Source organism: Nomascus leucogenys, unplaced genomic scaffold, assembly GCF_006542625.1.
Source record: "Nomascus leucogenys isolate Asia unplaced genomic scaffold, Asia_NLE_v1 Super-Scaffold_518, whole genome shotgun sequence".
Taxonomy (NCBI): Eukaryota; Metazoa; Chordata; class Mammalia; order Primates; family Hylobatidae; genus Nomascus; species Nomascus leucogenys.
Genome location: NW_022095776.1, coordinates 508,428 through 536,399, shown reverse-complemented (window position 1 = coordinate 536,399; position 27,972 = coordinate 508,428). Strand labels below are relative to the sequence as shown.

At 42.2% G+C, this 27,972-nt stretch overlaps 1 pseudogene; it reads right to left on the bottom strand.

Annotated features, from left to right (window-relative positions):
* Positions 1 to 11,528: 11,528 nt before the first annotated feature.
* On the bottom strand, positions 11,529 to 23,789 carry LOC101177868 (annotated as a pseudogene).
* Between the last annotated feature and the right edge of the window lie 4,183 nt (positions 23,790 to 27,972).

The following is a 27,972-nucleotide window of genomic DNA, read 5'->3' as shown; positions in this document are numbered from 1 at the left end:
CTAGAATATTCCCCTTTCATTGCACAGCAGCTTTGGGAAATAGTGGCTGCCTGGCTCTGAGATGAGGTAGAAAAGACTGGATACTGGGGCAAGTGTAGCACCTCCACTGGTGTTTTTATGAAGCTAAGGGCACTGTCTCCCACGTAGACTTAGAATAAAATCTGATGGCTCTAAAGGGCCATGGCTGCCCTTCCTGGGACCTCCTGGGAATCTTTAAACCTTCTATGATTCCTGGAGTAGGTAGGTTGCCAAGTCTGTGCCTCATATGGTAGCACCAGTCTTTTCTGGGCCAACAAGGGCACTTAGAATGTTTCCAGAAGCTCAGGCATGCTGTCTCTGTTCCTCCCTTCTGTTCAATGGCAATTCACTGGCTGACATAGAACTTCCTGCAGAAGGTTGGGCTTGGGTGACTTCCTGGCCAGCCTTCCCAGGCAGTCACCTTTGAAAAACTTGAAGAGACTCACAGAGGCCATTCACTGGTATTTCATGACTGCAAGTGGGGTTTCTGGATCCTTGAGTTTGCTTAGAATATTTGAATGGCTCTGAATGGCCAAGAAACCCTCCCTGGTCTTAGAAGCTTCCAAAAGCTATTACTGGGCCTCTGAAGAGACTTTTAAATTTTTTCAAGTACATTTGGGCATAGGAAACTTTTCCAGGTCTAGCTGAGTCAGCTCAGGTCGAGTCCTGAAAAACTGGTGGGTATTGGGAGATCTCATCTTACGAAAGAGCAATTGATAGCAAAGCTGGGTCTCCAGGACAGCTGTGTGTGTGTATGTCTGTAGAACATGCCTTTTAGTCATCTTTGGTAACTGAACACCATTTGTGAATGGATAAACTATATTCATTGCTGTACAATAATGAAAAATCCATATTAACAATGGCAGTAATAAAAATATTGATGATACTAACAGGAATGATGATCATCATGATACTAGTACTAATGGTTTTAATACTGATAATAATACTAACCCTATGGACTTGGGACATATAAGTTTTCCATAAGTGGATAATAGGCATAAATATTTGGCTGCATAGGATTATTTCAAGTCCCAAAAAGCAAGGATGAACATCTAGAATGAGAGGAAAAACAATCTGGAGGTTGGTATGTGCACACCTGGGGACTCCTGTGTTAACTTCTGGTGTTTCAGCCTAAGAGGAAATGTTAATATAACCCTGGTCCTGGAACACCATGCTGACCAACACCTACCAGCTTTCAGGAGATAAGACAGCTGGCTGATGGGGCAGGGATTCAGAGAAGGCACGGGTCCAGACCTGCACATGTTGCCCAGTGGCAGAGTTCATCACAAGCAATAAGGCCCAGGACAATGTCATTCCCAGCCACCTGGCTGTCATCTGCTCTTTCATGGCCCCTGTCTTCTGGTACCTCTAGGCACTGGCATGTCCTCTAGTGGCTGTAGGAGGGCATGATACTCAGTACTGTCCCACCTGCAGGAGGCAAGAAAGATGGAAACAGCTAAATACCATGGCTTCTGGATTTTTTTTTTTGGTGGGCATGGCATATTTTGCGTTTGCTTTAATAATGGTGGAACCCAGTCAGTGGCTTTCAATACAGCTCTAGATTTCTGTGGACACCTGTAGAGATTTTGACAATTTCCAGAAGGTCACAAGTTCTTGGAGGACTTTTTCATGAGTTCTTTGACTGAAAAGGTGGTTCAAAGAGCTTCTATACTGACTTAGAAAATGTTGCAGAGGCCAGGTGCGGTGGCTTACGCCTGTAATCCCAGCACTTTGGGAGGCCAAGGCAGGCGGATCATAAGGTCAGGAGTTTGAGACCAGTCTGGCTAACATGGTGAAACCCCCTCTCTACTAAAAAATACAAAAATTAGCCAGGCATGGTGACACGCACCTGTAATCCCAGCTACTCAGGAGGCTGAGGCAGGAGAATCGCCTGAACCTGGGAGTTGGAGGTTGCAGTGAGCCAAGATTGCGCCACTGGACTCCAGCCTGGGTGACAGAGTGAGGTTCTATCTCAAAAAAAAAAAAAAAAAAAGAAAGAAAAAGAAAATGTTGCAGACACTCTGGTGAACAGGTAGGCCCTCTCCTGCCACTCCAGGTAAAAGTTTCTTGGCCACAAACCTGATTTAGCAATATCCCTTGTTAGGTGGGTAACAGAAAGCCATTCATGACCTATCCAAGCATGGAGGGGGAATTTGACTTAGAAAACTTTTAGGTGGACTAGTTGGTGAAAGAAAGTGCATTCTAGGGCTCAGAGGCCTACACATAGAGTTGCTATCACATAAAGCATATGTATGAATTATTTCTGAGCCCATGGCAAGATGAGGGTGCACTTCATCAGTCTCCTATGCTGGTATGAATAGGTACTTGCCTGAAAAATAAAAGAATAATTCAGGAAGCCCATTCTTTTACAGGACACCAGGCAGTACAGTAGGAGTCCTGGGGTTGCTGTGGTATTTATGTTTTAAGGTTGCCTTTTAATCATCTTCAGCAAATTCAACAGTCTTCAGGAACATAAAAAAATTATTCAACATTGAATAAAAACTACCACAAATATATCCATGATAAAGAACTGTACCAATATAATAATAACATTAATAACAATCATAATGGTGATGATATAAATGTCAATTTAATGAAGAGAGTAATAAAAAAGCAGATATTTAAGAACATATTCCTGTAAGCCTGTGACAATGTTCCCATACGAGCCCTCATGTTATTGATTAGAAGGAGAAGCTTAGGGCTACATCTTGAAATATCTTCTGTGATGGCAAAGAAGAGTGGCAGTAGGGAGAATAATTCTGAGCCACATGAGAGCATGGGCAAAAGTGGAGATACCTGTGCCACGTGGAAATGTATTACAAATGGACTATGGCAAAGGGTCTGGCCAGAGTCTTGCCTGACACAGGTCATATAAAAGCCTTCAGTAGTTCACCCCAAGAAATAGCTAGTCCAGGCTGTAGATGAGAGACACTGGCAGACAGATCCACACCTGCCTCCTGAGTCTCAGAAGTCTGGTGTGCATCGAACATTAAGCCCCTAGCCTACTGAGACTTCACCTCCCAGCTGGTCTTCTACCATCTGATTCTTGAGCCCCATCACGTTAGTGTCATCTCCATACTGGAATTGCCAACAATGTCTGATGGAGGGTTTCACCCTGGGTACTTGGTACCAGCAATGGATGAAATACCAGAAGGGAGGCTCCAGGGCTTCCATAGAAGACACATTCTAAAGTTACTCAGGTGATCAAATGGCCATCTCAGAGATTTTCAATAGAACTGCAGCATTTTGTGAATACCTGAGTGAATGCAGAAAATATCCAGAGGCCTGGGCATTCTGGGAAGCTCCCTGTGTAAATCAAATACAAGGAATATCTACGTCTGTGCTCAAAAGCTAACTTAGAGAAAAAAAAAGTGAGATGCTGGCAGAAGGCAAATAACTCCACTTTAGTTCCCAAGAGAAAAATGGTTCTTTAACCTCTGAGTTTATTTAGAAAAACTTTGGAGCCTCAGGAAGACCGAGTATATCATTCCTGATATTTCCAGGACAGATTGGACTGCTTAGGCCTTTGAGAATATTCTAAGTCCTCTCAGGTTTCCATGGGAGACTGTAACTCTACTCCTAGAGCTCACACCACCCCCAAGCAAGCTCATTGTTTTCTAAATATTCCAAGGAAGCCCATCCAGGTTATGCCTGTATTGGTGAGTTTCACCTTGGACTGGCAGGAGAAGACTGAGAATGATACATCCTGAGTTCACTTGGTAAAGGTAGGGGAGCCAAGAAGTCCAGATCTGGAGAGCATCTGAAACACCAGATGGCAGAAGGACAGTAAGGAGGTAAAGTCAGCTATGGAGTTGGAGCTTCATGTTTACTGCATATAGGATTCTGAGTTCCAGGACTGATGGGCTAGTGGGGATCAGAGATACATCTTCTTTGCAGGGAACCAGGCCAAACCAGCCATCTGGTTGCACTACTGAAAGCTTTTGTGTGCCCAGTGGTAGGCAGGACACAAACAAGAGTCCCTTCACCTCTGGCTGGTAATTCTTGATGAGAGAGGTTTGCACACAAGTGTTCATATTAACCCATGGTCTCCTGTGGCTTGCTTTTCTTTCACCTCCTGTTTTTGATGTTTGCCATCATGGAACACACTTCATAGAGAAATTCTTTGACTGTGACTCCAAATTACACAAGGAGGACCCAATTTGTGAAGTTTTCATATATTTAGGAGAATCTCCATATTAATTTTTATATCCTTATGTTCATATTGTCACCAGTATTAAAATTTGTACTATTTAGGTCATTGTGTTCATTATCATGATTATTAATTTTTTTCATTTATCATTTCTTTTTATTGGTTAATTTTTGTGGCAGCTGTTATATAACAATCACTAGAGTTTCTCTATTCATGAAAGGTGTCCAAGTTAATGAAGAAAACTAGGAGTGTTACTTTACAGGTATGTAAATACAGATAATCTTGGCTGAACTGTTGCTATATTGTCTGGTGGCACTTTGAAGGTGAAGACTCTTGTATTATTCTAAGTGACCTCTGGAGACAGAAACTGTCTCATAATTGCAGGGATGACTTGAGAAGGCATCCCGAGCCTATACAGAAATGCAGAAGCACTTCCATGATCTAAACAACCTATGTGAAGACCTGAAAGCCAAAGCAAGTTCCTCTTATTACAAAGCTGTCCAACAAAAAGTTTTCCAAGTAACACTGGAGGTCCATCAGTCACTCTTCCTGGTCTGGAAATGCCAGAAATGTCCTCCTTGGTCCTTCTGAGAGTTGAGATCTTTTCAAAATCACCTCAAGAACCACAGAACCACTCCATCCTTCCTGAAATTGCAGGATGACTCTTCTTTTGACCAGAGTCTCAAAAATATATTCGTTGATAGTTTTCATTCCTGGGAGCCACAATTGCTTGCAAAAGATGTGCCAGAGACTAGACATTTTCTGTCTCCTCACTTGTCCAGGGAAGACTGAAGTTTTACTGAAACACAGAGATGGGAATCTGACCCTCTGAGCAGCCTCAGGATTTTCTAAGTCTTCCAAGCAGAGTGGAAATACTGGTGGGAACCCATTGCATCCCCTGATGGTCTGGAATCACATAGGATGATGCCTTCAAACAACTCTAGGTGGAGATACATTTTCTGAGATATTCCGAGGAGGAGGGACACAACTGGACCAGATGTTAGAAGGACAACTGAGCATTAAGTGCCTATGTAGTGTTTGCAGCTTAGTGTCCCATGCAGAAGGGGAACCTGGGCCCTGGTGTTAGAATTCAGTGTAATTCTGGGTTCCTGCTTTCCTTCCAGGAAATCCCACTTCCAACTGGATGTCTGGATGAACTACTGAAGGCTGCTGAGTGTCCTGCAGCAGGTGAGCTGTGGCCAGAGCCCAAGGATTAAGGGGGCTCCCTCAGTCTGCGACTGTGAAGAGGAAGCCTGAGGTGTAGCAGGCCCAGGCCCCAGAAGTATGGGAAAAATAAGGTAGAGAGGGAGGGGACCTCAGGAGAAGACTGAAATCTACAGAATCCCAGGGTCAAGGGGATGATGTGGTGTCCTGGCACTGTCCTTGATGTTCCAAGAGGGGCGAGAATCCATCTCCTGAGTAAAAGCTTCACATGGGGTGATGAGGGGAGAAGTGAACACAGAGGAAGCAGGGAAGGCCAAGACAGCGACCAGCCTTACAGCAATTTTAACCAGAAATGGACACAGAACCTGGACCCCATTACAGAGGTGCAGGCCTAAGACCGTCTCCAGGCGATGCATAGCTCCCTTGTCAGGTTAGCGGGTGCAGGGATTGTGACATCTGCAGGGGTGTGGAAGGCTGGGCAATGAGAGCAGCTTACTGGGCTGGACCAGAAATAGTGAACTTCTTTTCCGTCAGTGAAATCCGCTTCCAGGTCAGAAAAAACTGCAAGTTCTAGAGTGGCAGGGCCTAGGAGGAGGTCAGGGCCTGAGCCTTCCTGGTTTGACGCCCCCCCACCCCATGTGTTTCTGGGTCTGTCCTCACTTCCACCCAGTGGATCCTGAGTCTCCTCCTTTGAGTCCCTGCGAGTGTGTTGTGTGCAGTGGGGCCGGGCTGCTTCATCCACTGCGCGTTAAATGTTTCCAATACTTTCCAGCCAAAGCTTAGAGTTGTCAGACGACTGACTGAACGTTGACTTGGTTCCTTGTGGAATAGGGTAATAGCTATTGAAGTTTAAGGTCACTTTTCTGCGTGGATGGTGAGGAGGAAGGATGTCCAGGCATAACTGCCCTCAGGCCTGGAGGGTGGTGGAGGTCACCATGGGCGGTGGGTGGATCTGGAACCTCTGTGGCTCTAGACTTTCAAATACTTCATTTTTTCTTTTGTAGTTTTTGTTTGTTGCCTGTTTTTTTACAATGGGAATTGGAATGTAAGATACCAAACTCATCCTGTGGGGAACATGGATTTTCACAACAGCAACCACAGAGCGTGGTTTCCATTTCTATTCCCTGTTCATGTGGGAGGCAGAGAAGGAAATCAGGTGCTCAGTTCCAGGGACATCACAGGACTAGGACATGTGCAGTGAGGGTGGAAGGCAGAGGCATTGCTTTAGGAGAATAAAATTACTGCATGCACACACATATGTATGTATATGGATGTATGTACACAAACATGCATATTTATAGATTCTGTTCTCCCTCTGTATATATAATTTTCTTTGTTTCACACTTGATGTGATTTCTAAATTTAAATACCTTTGAGACAAACGTGAATTGTGAAGGGATTTAAAAATGTCAGTGAAAAATGAAATTAAAAATAAAAATATAAATATGAACTTTATTTCTCAATATAAGCTCTACTGAGGTCAAGACACTCCATTAAGGGATGATCCCAGCCATCCAGTCCATTGCTAAAGAACTGAGGGTAACGGGAATTTAACCGTGTCAATGCAATCTTCTATTATTAACTAAAGAAAAATGGGTGCCCTTTACAGTTATTTTAAGATTAGGGAAAAAAAGGTCAGAAATAAACAAATCAGGTCTGTAATGTTGATGCCTAATAATTTTCCATGAAAACTCTTGCAAAATTACCCATGTTTGATGAGAGAAAGGAACAGAAGTGTTGTGGTGCAGAGGGACTCTCTAGTGAAGCTTTACAGGGCACTTTTCTGAAAAAGTATTTGCTAATTTTCTGTAAGAACTCTCCTAGTAAGCAGACGTTATGGTGCTTTGATCCTACAGAAAGTCAACAAGCAAAATGCCTTGAGCATCCCCAAATCCTCCATGGCTTTTGCTTTTGAGAAGTTTGCTTTTGCTTTGACTGGACCACTTCTACCTCTTGGTAGCCATTGCTTGAATTGTGCTTTGTCTTCAGGATCTTATTGAGAAAGCCAGTTTCACTCCCTGTTATAATTCTTCAAAATAATGCTTCAGGATCTTGATTCTGCTTGTTCAAAATAGTCACTAATAGCTCTGCTTTTGTTCACTGCTGATCTAGGCACAAGGGTATTTGGGAATCATCAAATGTAAAGTTTCTCAACTTTCACGTTATAGTCAGTATTGTGTAAGCTGAACCAATTGAGATGTCTGTGGTGTTGGCTATAATATCTCTTGTTAATTGTCAATCCTCCTCAATTAGGGCATAGAAACGATTTTTTTTCTCAAAAATTGGTATGGATGTCCCTCCTCTGTGGGCGTCATCTTCAACATTGTATTATCTCTTCTTAGAATAAGGTATCCATTTGTAAATGACTGATTCTTCAGGTCATTTTTCCCATAGACTTTTCAAAAAGAATAATCTTTTTTTTTTTTTTTTTTTTGAAGTCTCTTGTCACCATTGAGTTTGCCATCTCGCTCCCACTCCGCCCCGTTCACCCATTCCTCCTCAGCCTCCGAGTGCTACACGCCCCCCCCCCGCTATTTTTTTATTTTAGTAGAACGATTTCACCGTGTCTCATCTCCTACCTGATCCCCCCCCCCCCAATCTGATACAACGTACCACCCCCCCAATTTCACCATTTTTTGTACCCCAGCTTCACCATAAATTTGATGTTTGTTCTTGCTTCAGGTTTGGCAGAATTCACGTTGCTGTCATAGAGGGGCTCTTTCCAAACAAATGTCTTAAATCTTGTTCAGATATGTTAAAACAGGGCCAGGCACGGTGGCTCACGCCTGTAATCCCTGCATTTTGGAAGGTTAGAGAAAATAAAGTTTTTTAAAATTTTATTTTATTTCATTTTAAGTTCTGGGATACATGTGTAGGATGTGCAGGTTTGTTACATAGGTAAATGTGTGCCATGGTGGTTTGCCGTACCTATCAACCCATCACCTAGGTATTCAGCCCACATGCATTAGCTATTTATCCTGATGCTCCCCCTCCCTACTCACATCCAGACAGGCTCCAGTGTGTGTTGTTCCCCTACCTGTGCCTATGTTCTCTCATTGTTCATCTCCCACTTATAAGTGAGAACATGTGTATTTGGTTTTCTGTTCCTGCATTAGTTTGCTGAGAATAATGGCTTCCAGCTTTATCCATGTCCCTGCAAAGGACATGATCTCATTCCTTTTTATGGCTGCATAGTATTCCATGGTATATAATGTATCACATTTTCTGTATCCAGTCTAACATTGATGGGCATTTGGGTTGATTCCATGTCTTTGCTATTGTGAATAGTGCTGCAATGAACATATGCACGCATGTATCTTTATAATACAAAAATTTATATTCCTTTGGGTATATACCCAGTAATGGGATTGCTAGGTCAAATGGTATTTCTGATTCTAGGTCTTTGAAAAATCACCACAGTCTTCCACAGTGGTTGAAATAACTTACATTCACACCAACAGTGTAAAAGTGTTCCCATTTCCCCACAGTCTCACCAGCATCTGTTGTTTTTTGACTTTTTAATAATCACCATTCTGACTGTCATGAGATGGTATCTCATTGTGGTTTTGATTTGTATTTCTCTAATGATCAGTAATGTTGGGCTTTTTTTTCATGTGTTTGTTGGCTGCATAAATGTCTTCTTTTGAGAAGTGTCTTTTCATGTCCTTTGCCACTTTTTAAATTTTTATTTTTTAAGACAGAGTCTTGCTCTGTCACTCAGGGTGGAGTTCAGTGCACAATCTCGGGTCACTGCAACCTCTGCCCCCCAGCTTCAGGCAATTCTTCTCTCTCAGGCTCCTGAGTAGTTGGGATTACAGGCCCCCACCACCACACCCAGCTAATTTATTGTATTTTCAGTAGAGACGTGGTTTCACCAGCTTGGCCAGGCTGATACTGAACTTCTGGCCTCAAGTTATCTGCCCACTTCACCCTCCCAAACTGCTGGGATTACAAGCATGGGTCGCTGCACCTAGCTTTTTCCCACTTTTATATAGGGTTGGATTTTTTATAGTTTTGGGTTTTACATTTAAGTCTTTAATCCATTTTCAGTTCATTTTTGTATAAGGTATAAGGAAGGGGTACAGTTTCAGTTTTCTGCTTATGTCTAGCCAGTTTTTCAAGAACCATTTATTATTAAATAGGGAATCCTTTCCCCATTGCTTGTTTTCATCAAAAATAAAATGGCTGTACATGTGCAATCTTATTTCTGATATCTCTATTCCATTCCATTGGTCTATGTGTCTGTTTTGTACCACTACCATGCTGTTGGGTTACTGTAACCTTATAATCTAGTTTGAAGTCAGGTAGCATGATGCCTCTAACTTTGTTATTTTTGCTTAGGATTGTCCTGGGTATATGGGCTCTTTTTCCTCTCCATATGAATTTTGAAGTAGTTTTTTCTAATTTTGTAAAGAATGTCCATGGTAGTTTATAGGAATAGCATTGAATCTATGAATTACTTTGGGAAATATGGCCATTTTCATGATATTGATTCTTCTTACCCATGAGCATGGAATGTTTTTCCATTTGTTTGTGTCCTCTCTTATTTCCTTGAGTAGCGGTTTGTAGTTCTCCTTGAAGAGGTCCTTCACTTGCCTTGTTAGCTGTATTCCTAGGTATTTTATACTCTTTGTAGCAATTGTAAATGGGAATTCATTTGTGATTTGGCTCTCTTCTTGTCTATTGTTGGTATATAAGAATGCTTGTGATTTTTGCACACTGATTTTGTATCTTGAGACTTTACTGAAGTTGCTTATAAGCTTAAGAATCTTTTGGGCTGAGATGATGGGATTTTATAGATATAGGATCATGTCATCTGCAAACAAAGACAGTTCAACTTCCTCTTTTACTATTTGAATATGCTTTATTTCTTTCTCTTGCCTGATTGCCTTGGCCAGAACTTCCAGTACTATATTGAGTAGGAGTGAGAGAGGGCATCCTTGCCTTGTGCCAAATTTCAAACGGAATGCTTCTAGTTTTGCCTATTCAATATGATATTGGCTGTGGGTTTGTCATAAATGGCTCTTATTATTTTGAGGTATGTTCCATCAATACCTAGTTTCATGAGGTTTTTAACATAACGGAATATTGAATTTTTATCAAAGACCTTTTCTGAGTCTACTGAAATAATCATGGGGTTTTTGTCTTTAGTTCTGTTTACGTGATGAATTACATTTATTGATTTGCATATGTTGAACCAGCCTTGGACCAAAGGGATGAAGCTGACTTGATCTTGGTGGATAAGCTTTTTGATATATTGCTGGATTTGGTTTGCCACTATTATATTGAGAATTTTTGCATCAAAGTTTATCAGAAATATTAAAGTCTAGTAAATACATTGAAAATAATAACAGACTGATTAAAAGACTAAATAATATGAATCCTAAGTGTTCTCACAACTGATTTATAGAGTAAAAGCATTGTCAAACCAAATGAGCTTGGCCAAAAACTGCACAGAGTCTGAGATGTTGTCTGAACTTCCAGTTACTCATTGTGAGGTGGACCTGCAGTAACTATATTTGGTGCAAAATTTCATGTTGATGGAAACTGAGATGTCCCACAGTCTCAGAGGGACAGAATTCTGGTATATCTCCCTTTGGCCTATGAGGAATGAAGATCTAGGCTCTGAGGGTTTTGTCAAAATTTATAAGATGTAAGAAATGGGGACATATTTAGGCCATGAGGCAAGGCCTAGAGGTGTAAAGAAACAGCTTCTGACCCAGGGCTCATGAAGTCAGGATAGTGTCAGAGGTGATGGTAGAGTGAGCATAGTACAGTCTTTGGAACCATTCCTTACCCTTATTTCTTCATAGGCCAGGTATGCTCAACAAGGGGGCATCTCGGGCCAGATGAACAGAGTCCTGAAGAGACAAAGGGGCAATCCTGAGGAAGAGACTTGACAGGGAGGAAGGAGCCACCATTTTCACTCCTGAGAAAACTCCTCCTCCCTAGTAAACCATAGGATTTTCCTTGGTCCCAGTGAGAGTTTTCCCGAGTGAAGAGAAAAGACAGAACAAGAGACTGATGTGTTATCTGTTTCCACTAACTGCAGTGATTCTGAAACTTTGGGGGACAGGAGAATTATCTTCAGAATCATGAGCAATCCAGATGCCATGGTTTCACACAAGACACTGGAAGTTCTTGTCTCTGGGGGGTACGCACTAGGCATTGATATTCGTTAAAGCTCATTCACTGATTACAAAGTGAGACAAATAAATACTCTGCTGCAGGTTTTACTAATGGCATTTACTTCACACACAATGCACTTGTCTTCAGCACAAAGACCTCTTGATTCCATGCCTATGGACACACTGTAACTGGGTATTCGCAATTCATTCTTCTGGATGTAAAAGAGGACATAGGCTTGTTGACTCAGGACAGAAGTGATGCCAGAGGCAGTGACCTCAGCATCATCCATTTTATACCACTGGCCTTCTTGAGTTTGACATAAGAGAAGTAATGTCCATTGTGACAACTCCACCCAGTGTGGACCAGCACAGGATAGAGGACATAGACAAGAGGTCCTGTGTTCTGCCGAGACATATATAGCTGCATGTCAAGGCACTCAGGATACTGCACATTCTTGGCAAGTTTGTTGCCTGTGACATCAGAGAATCTCTTCAATACAAGGATGAGGACCTTGGCAGAAGTATGTAAAGTTAACGTCTTGGAGGCAGGCGCCTCCTGGAGACAAAGACCACAGTGGTAGGCATTCTCTCCATTGAGTTCTTTGGGCTTCACCAACTGTTCCAAAGCTTGCTTCACACTCTGAGCTGCCTGGATATCCAGGGCGATGTCCAGGTAAGGGTCAAAGGTGTCTGAAATGCCCTGGCAGTGGAGACACTTGATTTAAGATCTCCAGTCCCCTCCAAATATTTGGTGGATGACGGTGGTGTCCTTAGAGTGTTGATCTACCTGCTTGTGCCTGGGAAGTCATGCCTTTTTTCATGGCAACCACAGTGAACATCAGAAATTCATGGGCATCTTCCTGCTTGCCTCTATGGAAGCCAGTGGCCAATGCCTGTGAGGGCTGGATGACATAGGAGGGCCCGTGTGATGTGAGCTTGCATAGTACAGAGAATCAGCACTTGTGATGATGACAAATTAGAAAGTGCTCTCGGGACAGCATGTAGTTGGCAAGGGGTGGTGTGAATGTCAGGCACTGCAGGGAAGCATTCACGTAGCAGGTATTTCCCATACTCTGGAGCCCACAAGCTGTCTTGCCACAGTAGCCAAATCATCACAGAGGTCAACACGGGTCTCAGATGACAGTGGTAACTTCTCAGGGAGAGAAGTCCGCTGGATTTCAGCAAAAGCTGCATCTGGCCGAGAAGATGTGAGCTTTGAAAAGTGGTTGAACTGCCACTCACCTCCCAAGTAGAGTGAGTCGTCATCTATGTCGCCTGGAACAAGGATCACAAGGTTTTTCTGCTGGGACCGCAGGTTGCAGAAAGACGCTATCTCTTCCGAGAGAGTCTTGAAATAACCAGCTCTCTGGCCACATCAGCCCTTATATAACTCACCCCCACCAACAGCGAACACCCCACCCACCCATCAGGTGCACGATAAACCAATCCACTATCAGCACTCAATTAAGGAATGAGTCACAGGGTGCGCCCCCTTGCATTCCTGGGAATTCAACAGACACAGCCCACATCATGATTTCTAGAACACCTGAATGAAACTGCTCCTCAGGATGATAGGCATATATAATATGAGTGTAACGGGTTAGGACAGTGGCCACACAGTTGCCTTATTTTAGTTAAAACAATGTCAGGGAAGAAATCTTTACCTATGAAACCGTGTGTGTGTGTGTGTGGTGTGTGTGTGTGTGTGTTTGTACTGGGATGTACTTCCAAGTATCTGCTTTTGGCGGATATCATCATCCTTTCAGCGACTGAAGGACAAGAAGTCAGAAGTGCGCTTTCTGACTTGAGAATAGTCAATGAAGTATAGTAATTAGCACAGCATATTTTTTCCTTAAAAAAAAGGAGTGATCCGTGGAATCAAATAGATCTTCCAGCAATAACCTTTCCATATTCAGCCTATTGATTCTATATCCGAGTGAAATTACCTGCCAGTGGGGAACAAGACAAGTCTTTGCATGAAATGCTCTTGTGGAAGCTAGATTCCCAAATAATAAAGCATCAAGTGGTAGAAACATGCACTGAAGTTTGAAGACAAACTCAGCGCACAAAGTAGACTGTGAAACACTTTCTGGAAATCATGCAATCACGGAGAGACTAATTGATGACATTCCCCAAATTTATGTTTGCCAGAAAAGAGAAATAGTCATGACATTGTATAGTCAGTGGTTTCGGACGTACGATGGCAGTTTAAGAAAACATGAAACAAAAAACTTGAGAAATCAGAAGGTATCCCAACTAAAACCTTTGGTTTATTAAAGAAATGATGAAAATAAAAATGATGTATCTCACAGCATGGGTGATAATATTTTCACACGTATGTGAGAATGGATCAACATTTGATAGAGATGAAATAAAAAGTTCTAAATTTGACAAAGCAAACAATGAAAATATACCATAGAAAAGCCTGGGTGACAGGAGTGAGGCCCTGTCTCAAGAAGAAACCATCGGAGAGATTTAAAAGCAGACAGAGGATTGTATAACATTGTTAATACTGGCACTTGTTTCAGTGGCAAAAAGCAAAATAAGCCGTGTATCTCATGGATTCTTGCATCAATTGTTCAGGATCCGAGATGTTGCCTCCATTTCCAGGTATGCATTGTATGGTGGAATTGCAGTTAGCACATTTGGTGCAAATTTTAATGCTGATGAAAGTGGACATGTTCCCTGAACTAAGAGGGACAGAATTTTGGCGTGTCTTCAGGCTCTCTGGCTTACCAGGAATGAAGATCCTGGCTCTAGGGATTTTCCCAAAATATCTTAGACGGTAAGAAACAGGGCAGAATTTAGGCCTGGCTCCAAGGCCTTGAGGTGTAAAGAAACAGCCCTGGCCTCAGGGCCCATGAAATTAGGATGATTTTAAGGAGGCTGGTGGAATGAGAGGACTGTGACCTTTCTTTTATCTTTTCATGGGCCAGGTGTGCTCACTCAGAAGGCTTCCTGTGCCTGATGTAAAGAGTCCTGGGGGAAGAAAGGAGCACTGCTTAGAAAGACGCTCCACAGGGAGAAAGGAGCCACCATTTCCAGGAGAATGATCCCCAGAAGCATGAGGAATCCAGATGCCGTGGCTTCACACAAGACGCTGGAGGGTCTTATTCCTGGAGGCGGGACCTGGGCATCGGTGTCCTTTAATGCTCATAACTGATTTTGAGGTGATCCCAATCGATAACCTGTCTGCGAATCATGCTCACCACACTGTAGTTTTCACACGCGTCACACAGAGACCCTGTTCGTATGCGCACTTGGGTGCTCGAGCCGGGTTGCCCCCAAGATTCTGTGGTTCTACGGAGCCCTGAGTTGTGCCCTGGACAACTTTCCTCAGGGGTTGGTCAACTTTGATCACTGCACCTAACGAGAAAGGGACCGTGAAATCTCATCAGCAAATACAGAAAAGGAAGGGGCCATTTCCCGCAATCATTTCCACTGAAACACCACGTCGGATAAAGAAGTCTGATGACAGGACAGGGACTGTGCTTCAGAGATGCACCTTTCGCAGCTGGACGACTGACCTGCAATCTCCCCAAATGCCATTTGTAAACACACCAAATGAGATTTATTTCAGGGCTTTCTGATTTGATTTTAGTTGAATACACACACTCCTATGTTTGATTTCCTTTATTATCCCTACGACTTCCTTCCAAATGGCTTACATGCCCGTGGGAAAATTTTTCCTTTCAATTCGTTGGAAGTGGACACCGTGAAACAGGCAAGTCGGTCTGTGAGTTTCCGGCGTTATGTGGGTTCCACCGAGAGCACAAGTCCCAGGGCGCCTGAGGTCCATTCAAAAACCAACGTAAAAACGGCGAGCCAGGGTACAAAAGAAGAACACCCTTCCTGTCTTCCAAATGCATTCCAGTTTCTACTATTCAAGGTGGCAAGGATGATCCACAGATGTCCCACATTAGCAAAATTTCACCTTCTCCTGCCGACCAACAACTGACAAATGAAACACACTCCAAGAGAAAATAGTAAAACCAGTTCCCTGCAATAACCTCACATGCAAACCTACATGTCAATATGTCATATTCAGAAATGCACACTGAATGTCATCTGCCATAAACACAAACACACAGACAGTCCCTCCACTGGTTCAGAGCACTACTGACTCCAAAACTCAATGTTTTCCATGTGTCAGCTCATCCTTAGACACAGCCATCACTCTCCAGTTTTCTCTCTTGTATAGACAGAACCCTGGTTTCCTCATTACTTTATGTAGGATTGACAGTGTAGGTGTTTGTGTGTTTGTGTTCATGTGCCTTTGTGAGTGTGTGTATGTGTTTGTGTTTGCTTGTGGGTGTATGCGTCTGTGTGTGTATATGTGTGTCTGTGTGATTGTGCTGGGATGTACTTCTAAGCATGTGCATTGTCAGATACCATCATCCTTTCAGCGATTGAAGGGTAAGAAGTCGGAAGTGGGCTTTCTGACTTGAGAATAGTCAACGAAGTATAGTAATTAACACAGCGTATGTTTTTCCTTAACAAAAAAGGAGAGATCCGTGGAATCAAATAGACCTTTCAGCGATAACCTTTCCATGTTCAGCCTATTGATTCTATATCCAAATGTAATTACTTGCCAGTTTGGAACAAGACCTGTCATTGCATGAAATGGTCTTGTGGAAGCTAGATACCTGAATAATAAAGCATCAAGTGGTAGAAACATGCACTGAAGTTTGACGAAATACTCAATGCACAAAGTAGACTGTGAAACGCTTTCAGGAAATCCTGAAATAGGTGAGTTACTAATTGATGACATCCTCTGAATTTATGATTGCAAGAAAAGAGAAATCATCATGACATGCTATATTCAGTGGTTTCGGACGTACGACGGCAATTTAAGGAAACATGAAATAAAAAAAGTTGAGAAATCAGAAGCTTTCCCAAATAAAACCTTTGGTTCATTAAAGAAATGTTGAAAATTAAAACAATATATCACACAGCATGGGAGATAATATTTTAATATGTATGTGATAACGGATCAACATTTGGTAGAGACAAAACAATACTTTTGAAATTTGACAAAAAAAAAAACAAAATTAAACACTGGAGAAGCCTGGGTGACAGGAGTGAGGCACTGTCTCAAGAAGAAACAGAGAGATTTAAAAGCAGGGAGTGAAACAGAGGTTTTTATACCATTGTTAATACTGGCACTTGTTTCATTGGGAAAAGGCAAAAACAAGCCTTTTATCTCATGGATTCTTGCATCGATTGTTCAGAATCTGAGATGTTACCTCTATTTCCAGTTAGGCATTGTGTGGTGGAACTGCGGTTACCACATTTGGTGGAAAATTTCATGCTGATGAAGGTAGACCTGTTCCCTAAACTAAGAGGGAAAGAATTTGGGTTTGTCTTCAGGACTTTTGGCTTACCAGGAATGAAGATCCTGGCTCTCAGGATTTTCTCAAAATTTTTCAGACAGTAAGAAACAGAGTAGAATTTAGGCCAGGTGCCAAGGCCTTGTGATGTATAGAAATGGCCCTGGCCTCAGGGCCCATGAAATCAGGATGATTTTAGGGAGGATGGTAGAATGAGGGAGTGTGACCTTTGGCCTTGTTCCTTTCCCTTGTCTTTTCATGTGCCAGGTGTGGTTAATCAGAAGGCTTCCCCTGCCTGATGGACAGAGTCCTGGAGGAATAAATGAGCACTGCTGATAAAGATGCTCAACAGGGAGGAAGGAGCCACCATTTTCAGGAGAATGATCCCCAGATGCATGAGAAATCCATATGCCATGGCTTCACACAAGATGCTGGAGGGTCTTATCTCTTTAACCGGGACCTGGGCATTGGTGTTCTGTAATGCTCATAAGTGATTTTGAGGTGAGTCCAATTGATAACCTGTCTGCGTGTCATGCTCATTGCACTGTAGTTCACACACATGTCACACAGAAACACTCTGAATAAGCACATTTATGTGCTTGAGCAGTGTTGCACCCAAGATTTTGTGATTCTACGGAGCCCTGAGTTCCGTCCTGGACATCTCTACTCTTGGGTAGGTCAACATTGATCACTGTACCTAATGAGAAATGGACCATGAAATCTAATCAGCAAATATACAAAAGGAAGGGGCCATTCTCCACAATTGTTTCACTCCGGTAGGTCAACTTTGGTAACTGTACCTAACAAGAAATGGATCTGTGATGATTCCAAATCAAAGAATCTGTTGTTTTTTGCCATTGAGTGAATTCTGTTAACATTTAAATAGAGTTTAAAACCTGAGATTTGGCATGAAATCTAATCAGCAAATACACAAAAGGAAGGGGCCATTCTTCAAAATCGTTTGCACTGAAAGACGACCACTGATAAACAAGTCTCATTGCAGGACAGGGATCCTACTTCCAAGATGCAGCTTTCACAGCTGGATGATTGACCCAGAATCTCCTCTAATGCCAGTTTTTTACACTCAAAATGAGATTTATTTCAGGGCTTTCTAATTTTATTATAGTTGAATACACCCACTCCTGGGTTCCAATTTCTTTCAAACACCTTTAAATAATTAAGTATCTTGCTGCATCAGCCCTCATATAACTAATGCCCACCCACCGAGACCATTACATTTACCCATCAGTTACCCTATTTACCAATGAAATATCAGCATTCAATTAAGTTTTTTGTCTTAGGTTGTATCCTCTTGCATTCCTCAGGGAATTTAATGGACACAGCTTACATTGTGATTATGGAACAGTTGAAGCAGATTTACTTGTCAGTGTTATCAGCAAATATGACTGGAGTGGAACCAGGTTAGGATAGTGGCTAAACATTTGCCTTATTTCATGTAAAACAATGCTAGTTAAAAATTGTATACACATTAAACAGTTTGTGTGTATGCATTTGTGTGTTTGTGTCTGGATGTGTGTGTATGTGTTGAGAAGTACTTCCAAGCATATGCACTAGGAGATAAGATCATTCTTTCAGCGACTGAATGACAAGAAGTTAGAACTACACTTTCTGATTTGAGAATTTGCAGCAATGTTATGTAATTAACACAGCATATTCTTTGTCTTAATTAAGATGGAGAGATCAATGGAGTCAAATAGACATTCCAGAGATAACCTTCCCATTTTTGGCCAGTTGATTCCATATCATGTTGTAATGATCTGGCAGTGGGGACAAGTCTTTGCATGAAATGGTCTTGTGGAAGAAAGATATGCAAATAATAAAGCATCAGATGGGACTACTGCCTTCAATAGTGAATGTAGAAACATTCACTTAAGTTTGATGAAATTCTCAATGCCCAAAATAGATTGTGAAACTTTCAAGAAAACATGCTATAACCCAGAGACTACCTGACAATATCCACCGAAGTTATGACTGCAAGAAAAGAGAAATATTCACAGCATTTTTAATCCAAGGGTTTCTTGTATATGACAGCATTTTTAAAAAAGTCAAAATCAGAAAAGCTTGACAAATTCGAAGATATCTAAGCTAAAACCTTTTGTTCCTTAAAGGAATGATGAAAATAATTGCAATGTAACACACGGCATGTGAGATAATGTTTTAATTTAATACATATCTAAAAATGCCTTGAAATTCAATAGAAATAAAATAAAAACTTCTAAAACTTGACAAAAGGAAACAACAAAAATTACACATTGGAAAAGCCTGACTGACTGGAGTGACATCCTGTCTCAAGAAGGAACAAACAAGCACACAAACAAGCAAAGGATTCTAAAAGCAGGGAATGAAACAGATACTTGTACACCATTCTTCCTACTAGCACTCTTCATAGTAGGAAAAGGCAAAAACAACCCAAATGTGTGACGAATTACTTCATCAGTTTTTTAGGATCTGAAATACTGCCTCAATTTTCAGTTACTCATTGTGGGGAGAACCTGCAGTTACCACATTTGTTCCAAAATTTTATGCTGATGAAGGTAAACCTGTCCTGCATTCTCAGAGGAACAGAACTCTGGTGTTTCTCCAGGTTCCTTGGCTTACCAGGAATGAAGATCTGGGCTGTATAGACGTTTTTCAAAAGTATGTACGTATGTACATATGTATGTATGTATGTATGTATGTATTTCCTCTTTTTAAATTAAAAAATACAGGATACATGTGCAGAACATGCAAGTTTGTTATATAGGTATCCTTTGCTATGGTGGTTTGTTGCACCTGTTGATTTATCCTGTAAGTTTCCTTCCCTCACCCCCAGCCCCCAACGGGCTGTGTTGTGTGTTGTTCCCCTCACTGTGTCCTTGTTTTCTCAATGTTCAACTTTCACTTATTAGTGAGAACGTGCGGTGTTTGTTTTTTTTTGGTTCCTGTGTTAGTTTGCTCAGTATGATGCCTTCCAGCTTCATCCATGTGCCTGCAAAAGACATGATCTCATTCCTTTTTATGACTGCATAGTATTTTATGGTGTATATGTACCACATTTTCTATATCCAGTCTAGCACTGAAGGGCATTTGGGTTGCTTTCATGTCTTTGCTATTGTATATAGTGCTGCAACAAACATACGTATGCATGTGTCTTTATAGTGGAATGATTTATATTCCTTTGGGTATATAGCCAGTAATGGGATTGCTGGGTCAAATGGTATTTCTGGTTCTAGATCCTTGAGGAATCGCCATACTGTCTTCCACAATGGTTGAACTAATTTACAGTTTCACTAACAGTGTAAAAGCATCCGTCTTTCTTCTGAGCCTCACCAGCATCTATTGTTTCTTAACTTTTTAATAATCACCATTTTGACAGGTGTGAGATGGCCTCTCACTGTAGTTTTGATTTTCATTTCTCTGATGATCAGTGTTGTTGAGCTTTTAAAAATATATTTGTTGATTGCATATATGTCTTCTTTTGATAAGTTTCTGTTCATATCTTTTGCTCACTTTTGATGAGGTTGTTTTTTTTTTCTTGTAAATATGTTTAAGTTCCTTGTCAACTTTGGTTATTAGACCTTTGTCAGATGGGCAGATTGCAATAATTTTCTCCCATTCTGTAGGTTGCTTTTTTATACTAATGATAGTTTCTTTGCTGTGCAGAAGGTCTTTAGCTTAATTAGATCCAATTTGTCAATTTTGGCTTTTGTTGCAATTGCTTTTGGCATTTTTGTCATGAAGTCTTTGTCCATGCTTATGTCCTGAATGGTATTGCCTAAGTTTTCTTCTAGGGTTTTTATGGTTTTGGATTTTACATTTAAGTCTTTAATCCATCTTGAGTTAATTTTTGTATAAGGTGTAAGGAAGGGGTCCAGTTTTGGTTTTCTGCCTATGGCAAGCCAGTTTTCCCAGCAGAATTTACTGAATAGGAGATCCTTTCTCCCTTGCCTGTTTTTGTCAGGTTTGTCAAAGATCAGATGGTTGTAGGTGTGTGATGTTATTTCTGAGGTGTTTGTTCTGCTCCATTGGTCTATATGTCTGTTTTGGCAGCAGTAGCATGCTGTTTTGGTTACTGCAGCCTTCTAGTATGGTTTGAAGTTAGGTAGCGTAATGCCTCCAGCTTTGTTATTTTTGCTTACAGTTGTCTTGGCTATATGGGGTATTCTTTGATCTCATATGAAATTTAAAATAGTTCTTTCTGATTCTGTGAAAAATGTTTGATGGGTATAGCATTGAATCTATAAATTAGTTTGGGCAGTATGACCAATTTCACAATATTGATTCTTCCTATTCATGAGGATTGAATGTTTTTCCATTTGTTTGTGTCCTCTCTTATTTCCTTGAGCAGTGGTTTGCAGTTGTCCTTGAAGAGGTCCTTCACATCCCCTGTACTCCTAGCTGTATTCCTAGGTATTTTATTCTCTTTGTAGCAATTGTGAATGGGAGTTCATTCTTGATTTGGCTCTCTGCTTGACTATTGTTGGTGTAAAGGAATGCTTGTGATTTTTGCACAATGATTTAGTATCTTGAGACCTTGGTGAAGTTGCTGATCTGTTCAAGAAATTTTTGAATTGAGATGATGGAGTTTTCTAAATATAAAGTCATGTCATCTGCAAACAGAGACAACTTGACTTTCTCTCTTCCTATTTGAATACCCTTTATTTCTTTCTCTTGCCTGATAGCCCTGGTGAGAACTTCCAATACTATGTTGAATAGAAGTGGTTACAGAGGACATCCTTGTCTTGTACCTGTTTTCAAAGGGAATGCTTCCAGCTTTTGCCTATTCAATATGATGTTGGCTGTGGGTTTGTTATAAATAGCTCTTAATATTTTGAGATATGTTCCATCAGTACCTAGTTTATTGAGAGTTTTTAACATGAAGGGATGCTGAATTTTATCAAGGGCATTTTTGCATCTATTGGAATAATTGTCTGGTTTTTGTCTTTGGCTCTGTTTATGTGATCAATTACATTTATTGATTTGTGTATGTTGAACCAGCCTTTCATCCCAAAGATGCAGCCGACTTGATTGTGGTGGATAAGCTTTTTGATGTGCTGCTGGATGCTGTTTGCTAGTATTTTATTAAGCATTTTTGAATTGATGTTCATCAGGGATATTGGCCTGGATTGAGCAGGTATGTGTGTGTGTGTGTGTGTGTGTGTTTCTACCTTGGTTTGCCAGTAGATTGATGTGTGAGTGTGTGTGACTTGTGTGTCTGTGTGTGTGTGTGTGTGTGAATGTATGATAGAGAGCCCAACTAGGGCAGAGGAGGTTCCCTGGCCTGCCATGACATTAAATGTTCTGAATTCAAGATACCAAGAGTGGCATGAGACCGAAGGTCAAAACTTCATGATGTGGCCAGGTTTCAGCGGTTTCTGGGAGCTGCCAGTGGGCATGTCTCAGGCTTGCTCCCACTGACAATCCATGTCTTCTCTCTAAATTGGAGATGGCTCTGTATGGAGAACAGGCAACTGAGAGCATGATGTAAGGGATCTACCTCATACTCACTAGGAAAGAAAACAGTTTTCATCATCTCTCACTCCATTCCCATTGTAAATCTATAGACACAGGGGTCAGTTATCTGAAATGTTAGCGTAGCTAAAGTCCTCAGACCAAATTAGATGCCCTACCTTATCATGTGGATCAGATCCTAAAAAAACAACTGCTTCCTGTGGTCATAATCTTTTATCACAGGCCATTTCCAATCCAGAGGAAGACCTTCTAGAAGAGGTGGTGGGTGGGAGAGTGCTGACATACTATGTGAAGCTATAATTTGTAGTTGGACATGAGTGCATGTGACCTTGCACCACACAGGGAATGTGAGCTGGATGACAAATGCAGATTTGGACTTGTGATAATTGGCCGCTGTGTCATGGTTTGGAAGACTGACTGGTCCGTTTATTTCCTGTAGCTTGACTACCACACAAATGAATCCACTCAAATGTTGGCAAGTGGAGCAGAGTCCCAGGACAGGTAAGGCACTTTCCCTGCTTTTTCTTAAGATCAATCCCCATGCCTAGAAATTAATGTCAAATCCCACCAAATCATTAAAGTAGAGAGTGCATTCTGCAGGATGAGTGAAAAGGCATTTACAATTCTTGGGGGCAGATGTTCTGCAATTGGCCTGTGCTAGTTCATGTCTTTCTGCAGATCACATCCTTAACCTCTAGAGAGTCTTGCAAGACCAGAACCTTACCTTTCCCAGTCCACAATCTCTACAAGTACAGAAACACCCCCAGTTCAAGGATCTTCACACCTGGATTTAAGCCTACTCCTGCAACTACCCCAGGTAAGTTTCCTTGTTCTTAATGGCAAAGTTTGGACAATGCTGTTCAAACTCCAGGCAACAAGCAACATCTAGGGAATGTGCTTTTAGGTAGGGTCAGCATAATATCCCATTCTGGCGGACATTTTTATTTTAAAGTTGTAGAGGGTGATGCTGCTGGCAGCTCCCTCCCAATCAGCACCATTTGCAGCCTCTTGAAGACAGAGAACTGAGGGCTGTCCTTCGAATGGAGCAGTGTGATTCCAAAAAAAGAAATGCTCCTTGTGGTCCTGGGACCAGGGATAGGACTCCAGTTGAGCCTGGTGGAAGAGGTTCAACAGAGAGCCCTGCAGCTGAGCTTGGGTAATGTGGTCCATGTGGTTGTTTCTGAGTGTGTCCTGAGGTTGATGGATGGCTTGCAGTTCCCTATGCAGATCCAATGCATGTTTTGCTTTCTTGCTTCTACAACCTGGAAGTTATATGTCCAAGATGGAGCCATCTCAGCCATGACAACAGAGAATGTACCACTCTCACGTGAGGAAGAGGGGTAGGCAGTGCTCCTACAGCCTTTGATGAGACCCTGAGGAAACCACATCATGGAGATCAGCCCTTCTCTCCTGTAAGGAACTCATCCTATGAAAGAGCAACTGGTGGCTGCAAGAGCTGTCTCTGGGACAGCTGTTCATGTCTATATCTGCAGGGTAGCCCTCATAGTCATATGCAGTCATATCCATAGTCATATCTGGAGTCAGACTCCAGTTTGACTGATTGAGTGGAGAAACTAAACATTTATTACTGAATAATAACATTAATCAACCATCTTAATGATAGTAATAATAAACATATTGATGAGCATTAACAGGAATGATGATGATTATTATGATACTAATATCCATAGTTAATAATTTTAATATTGATAATAATACTAACCCTGTGGACTTGGGACCTAAAGAACCGTTTCCTCTGGCAATTATCCCATATTTGGCCACATGGGGTAATATTGAGTTCCAGAAGGCGAAGATTAACATTCAAAAAAATAGAAAAAACAACTTGCAGGTAGGCATGTGCACACATGGGGACTCTATGGAAATCTCAGGTGTCTCAGCCTATGAATAAATACTAAAGTGACTCTTGTTCTGGATCTCCATGCTAACAAACATGCACCAGCTTTCAGGAGGTAGGACAGCTGGCTGATGGGGCAAGGCTTCTTGAAAACATGGCAGGAGTAAGAAATCGCACATGCTGCCCAGCAGCAGAGCTCATGACAAGCAGTAAACCCCAGCGAAAGGACCTGGCTACCCTTCTGCCATCTGCTTTCCCATGGCCCCTCTTGACTGGTACATCTAGGCACTGGCATAACCTTCACTGGCTATAGGAGGGCATAATCCTCAGCATTCTCCCACCTGCAAGAAAGACAAAAATTAACTGAATACCATGGCTTCTGGGTATCCTTAGTGGGCTTAGCGTATTTTGCATTTGCTTTAACAGGCCATTTATCCAGGCAGTGACTTTCAGTACAGCTACAGTCACCTCTGGACACCTGTGGAGACTTTAAAAATTTCCAGAAGGTCAGGAATTTTTGGAGACCTTTCTCATGGCTATGTCGCCTGCAAAGGTGAATCAATAAGCTTCTGAACTGACTTAGAAAATGTTGCAGAGACTCTCGTGAGCAGATAGACCCTCTCCTGCCACTCCAGATAGACATATCTGGGTCACACACACCTGATTTAACAACATCTCATTATCTCAGGTGGGTAACAGACAGCAATTTGGATATCCCAGTGTGGATGAGAGATATTGAGTTGGCTTAGAAAAATGTTAGATAGACTAGATGGGGCAAGAAAGCCCGTTCTGGGGCTCAAAAGCCTGCACATAGAGTTGCTGGCACATAAAGGGTATGTATAAATTCTTTCTCAGCCCATGAGAAGATCAGGATGTACTTCATCAGTATACCATGCTGTTATGAAGAGATTCTTGCCTCTAAAGGGACTCAGAATACTTCAGGGAACCTGTATTAGTCCATTTTTACACTGTTGTAAAGACACTACCCCACACTGGGTAATTTATAAAGGAAAGATGTTTAATTAATTCACAGTTCTGCATCGCTTGGGAGGCCTCAGGAAACTTACAATCATGGTGGAAGGCAAGACAGAAGCAGGCACCTTTTTTCACAAGATGGCAGGAGAGAGAAGTGAGTGCACAGAAAAAGAAACCTCCTACTTTTTTTTTTTTTTGAGACGGAGTCTCACTCTGTCACCAGGCTGGAGTGCAGTGGCATGATCTTGGCTCACTGCAAGCTCGCCTCCCGGGTTCACGCCATTCTCCTGCCTCAGCCTCTCCGAGTAGCTGGACTACAGGCGCCCCACCACACCCGGCTAATTTTTGTATTTTATTTTAAAACCATCAGGTCTCCTAAGAATTCACTCACTATTGTGAGGATAGCATGAAGTAAACTTCTTCAACACATGGCGATTACAGGTCCCTCTGTTGATATGTGGGGATAATAATTCGAGATGAGGTTTGGGTGGGGACACAGAGCCAAACCATGTTATTCTGCTCCTGGCACCTCCCAAATCTCATGTCTTTTATATATATTTCAAAACCAATCATGCTTTCCCAACAGTCCCCCAAAGTCTTAACTGATTCCAACATAACTCAAAACTCCAAGTCCAAAGTCTTATTTGAGACAAGTCTCTTCTGTCAATCAGCCTATAAAATTAAAAAAAAAAAGTTACATCCACAATGGGGACCTTCTGACCCTGACCAGTGCCCTATCCTACTATGGCTCAACTGATATCCAAGAAGTAAGACAAAGTCGTTTTTACTCTTTCCTCTAATCTCCTCTAGCAGAAGGAAGGGGTCTTTTTTGGAGCTGCAAGCTGGGCTGCCTGGGGTTGGAGGAGTGGTAATGCAAGTACTCCTTTAGCTGTCGTGGCTGGTGTCTCAGTAGGTTTTATGGCCGCTCAACTCAGTACACTGGCTCTGAGCACAGTACTATTGTGTCTGCAGTAGTGTATGAGATGGAAAATAAGTCTCCATTCTCCAAGACCCTTCTTGAGCATCAAGGCTGCCTGATTGTTGGAATATAGCTACAGACTTTCCTCGCTGAGCCTAGCATGCACATGTTCTTCTGCTGGAAAAAAAAAAAAAAAAACCACCAAACAACTTCCCATAAGTGGAATGTTCTGGGACTCAAGGCCATCTACATTATTTTGTCCCCAGGGTGCTCCCTTGATGTGGTGTGCTTCCTCTTTCCTCAGAGCAGGAGTCCCTGAAATTCAGATTACTGCATATGCTGCTGCTGCTTCTCTGGGTCTAGCTACCCAGTGGGGCTGCCGCACACCAGGCTGGTGCTCAAGAATGTCTGCAATGGATCCAGTGATGTAATCTGTCCTCAAGTCTCACAGCAGCGTGTATCAGCAGCTGATCAGATGGGGATAGCAGGGGAGTGATGTAGACTCTGAGAGATTCCTTGGTTATAAATAGTCCTAGTGTTTTGTGTGTTGGATTTCTCAAATGCCAGTTGTAGTAGTAATGAACTCATCACATGGACAGACTCAGGGCCTCCTGGTTAGCCAGAGTGATGCAAGCAATGGTAACAGTTGTGGTCACTCACAACTTTTCTCCTTCCTGGGTGCTATGTTATTCTACCTGCAGATGCTGTAAAGGACTGTGTCAGTAGGACTTCAGCCAGGAGGTGGTGCTTCCAAAAGGCTGCCGGCTGTGGTGGCAGCAGTGAGATTTGGACTTGCCTTATGTTACCCATGGGAGGCACTCTGGTGTCTCAGGAAATAGGTGGAGCTATAGAGCTTCTAAATGTTTCTTCTGTTTTTTGTGTTAATCTACCAGAGTAGGTGGTTGAGCAAAGCCAGGTGGGAACTAGGTCAGGTAAGGTGATGCTCTGGCTCTCTACGTGTGGGACAAACAGTGGCTCCAGTGGGAATTGGAAGGCAGTTCTTGGGCCACTGGGGTAATTTTCCAGAGAGAAGTGAAGCTGTCTCTGCCTCTGTACAAGGAGAGTCCATATGAAGAACGGGGAGTAGCAGCTTGGTAGTAAGCCCCATCCAGCTCCCACACACTTGGCAAGGCAGGTCTCACACCCACAGTGTTCCACTGGGAGTAGCTAGTTAAGTTTCAAGAAGTCGGAGCTCAGAACTGAAAACTGATCTATACCATAAGCCTGTCATATGGAGACAGCAACTGCAACCTTCAGGCCACACCCTTCCTGATCCACCTGAAGAGTAGGGCCCCCAGCTCCTGTGCTTGCTCCTGCAGCACACTTCCCACTCACCTATCAGTTCTGGCCTGGGCAGTTTGTCCCCAGTCAAGATTATATCAAACATTTCAGTTGGGAGGTTCTCTCAACCTGTGACTACCATCTGAGTTAGCTGGCAGACTTCTAGGAGGTCCTCTCTGAGGTAGAATCAGAAATGGCTTGCCTCCATCCTGCTAGAAACTGGGAATGTGTTGGAGATTCAAAGCACATCCCAATGCCACTCCTCATATACTCACCACTCTTCCCTAAATCAGCTCCAGCGCTGAGTAGAGTTAAGGCCTTCCCTCACGGCCTGGATTGATAGGTTTCCCAGTGGAAGTGTATATCTTAGAGTCAGTTTACCCCCCTCGCACACCCTGGAAACTTACAATTTTCTGCCTAGCTTATGGTGTAAGCTGCATCCTGCTGCTTCTTTCAAATGGTCTGTGGCTTATTTCAATTTTCCTGTTAAATTTCTGTGTTGCTTCTTGAAAGAAAGTTCACAGTGTGAATCTCTACACACCATTTTGTCTTTCCAAGTGCAAGAGGCAGACTAACAATGCCTTCAATCCACCATCTTGGAAAACAAAATTGACAGTTTTCTCATTTTTAAAAGTTTTGTTAAGATCTGTTAATGACTCACAAAGAAATAGTACTTGGGT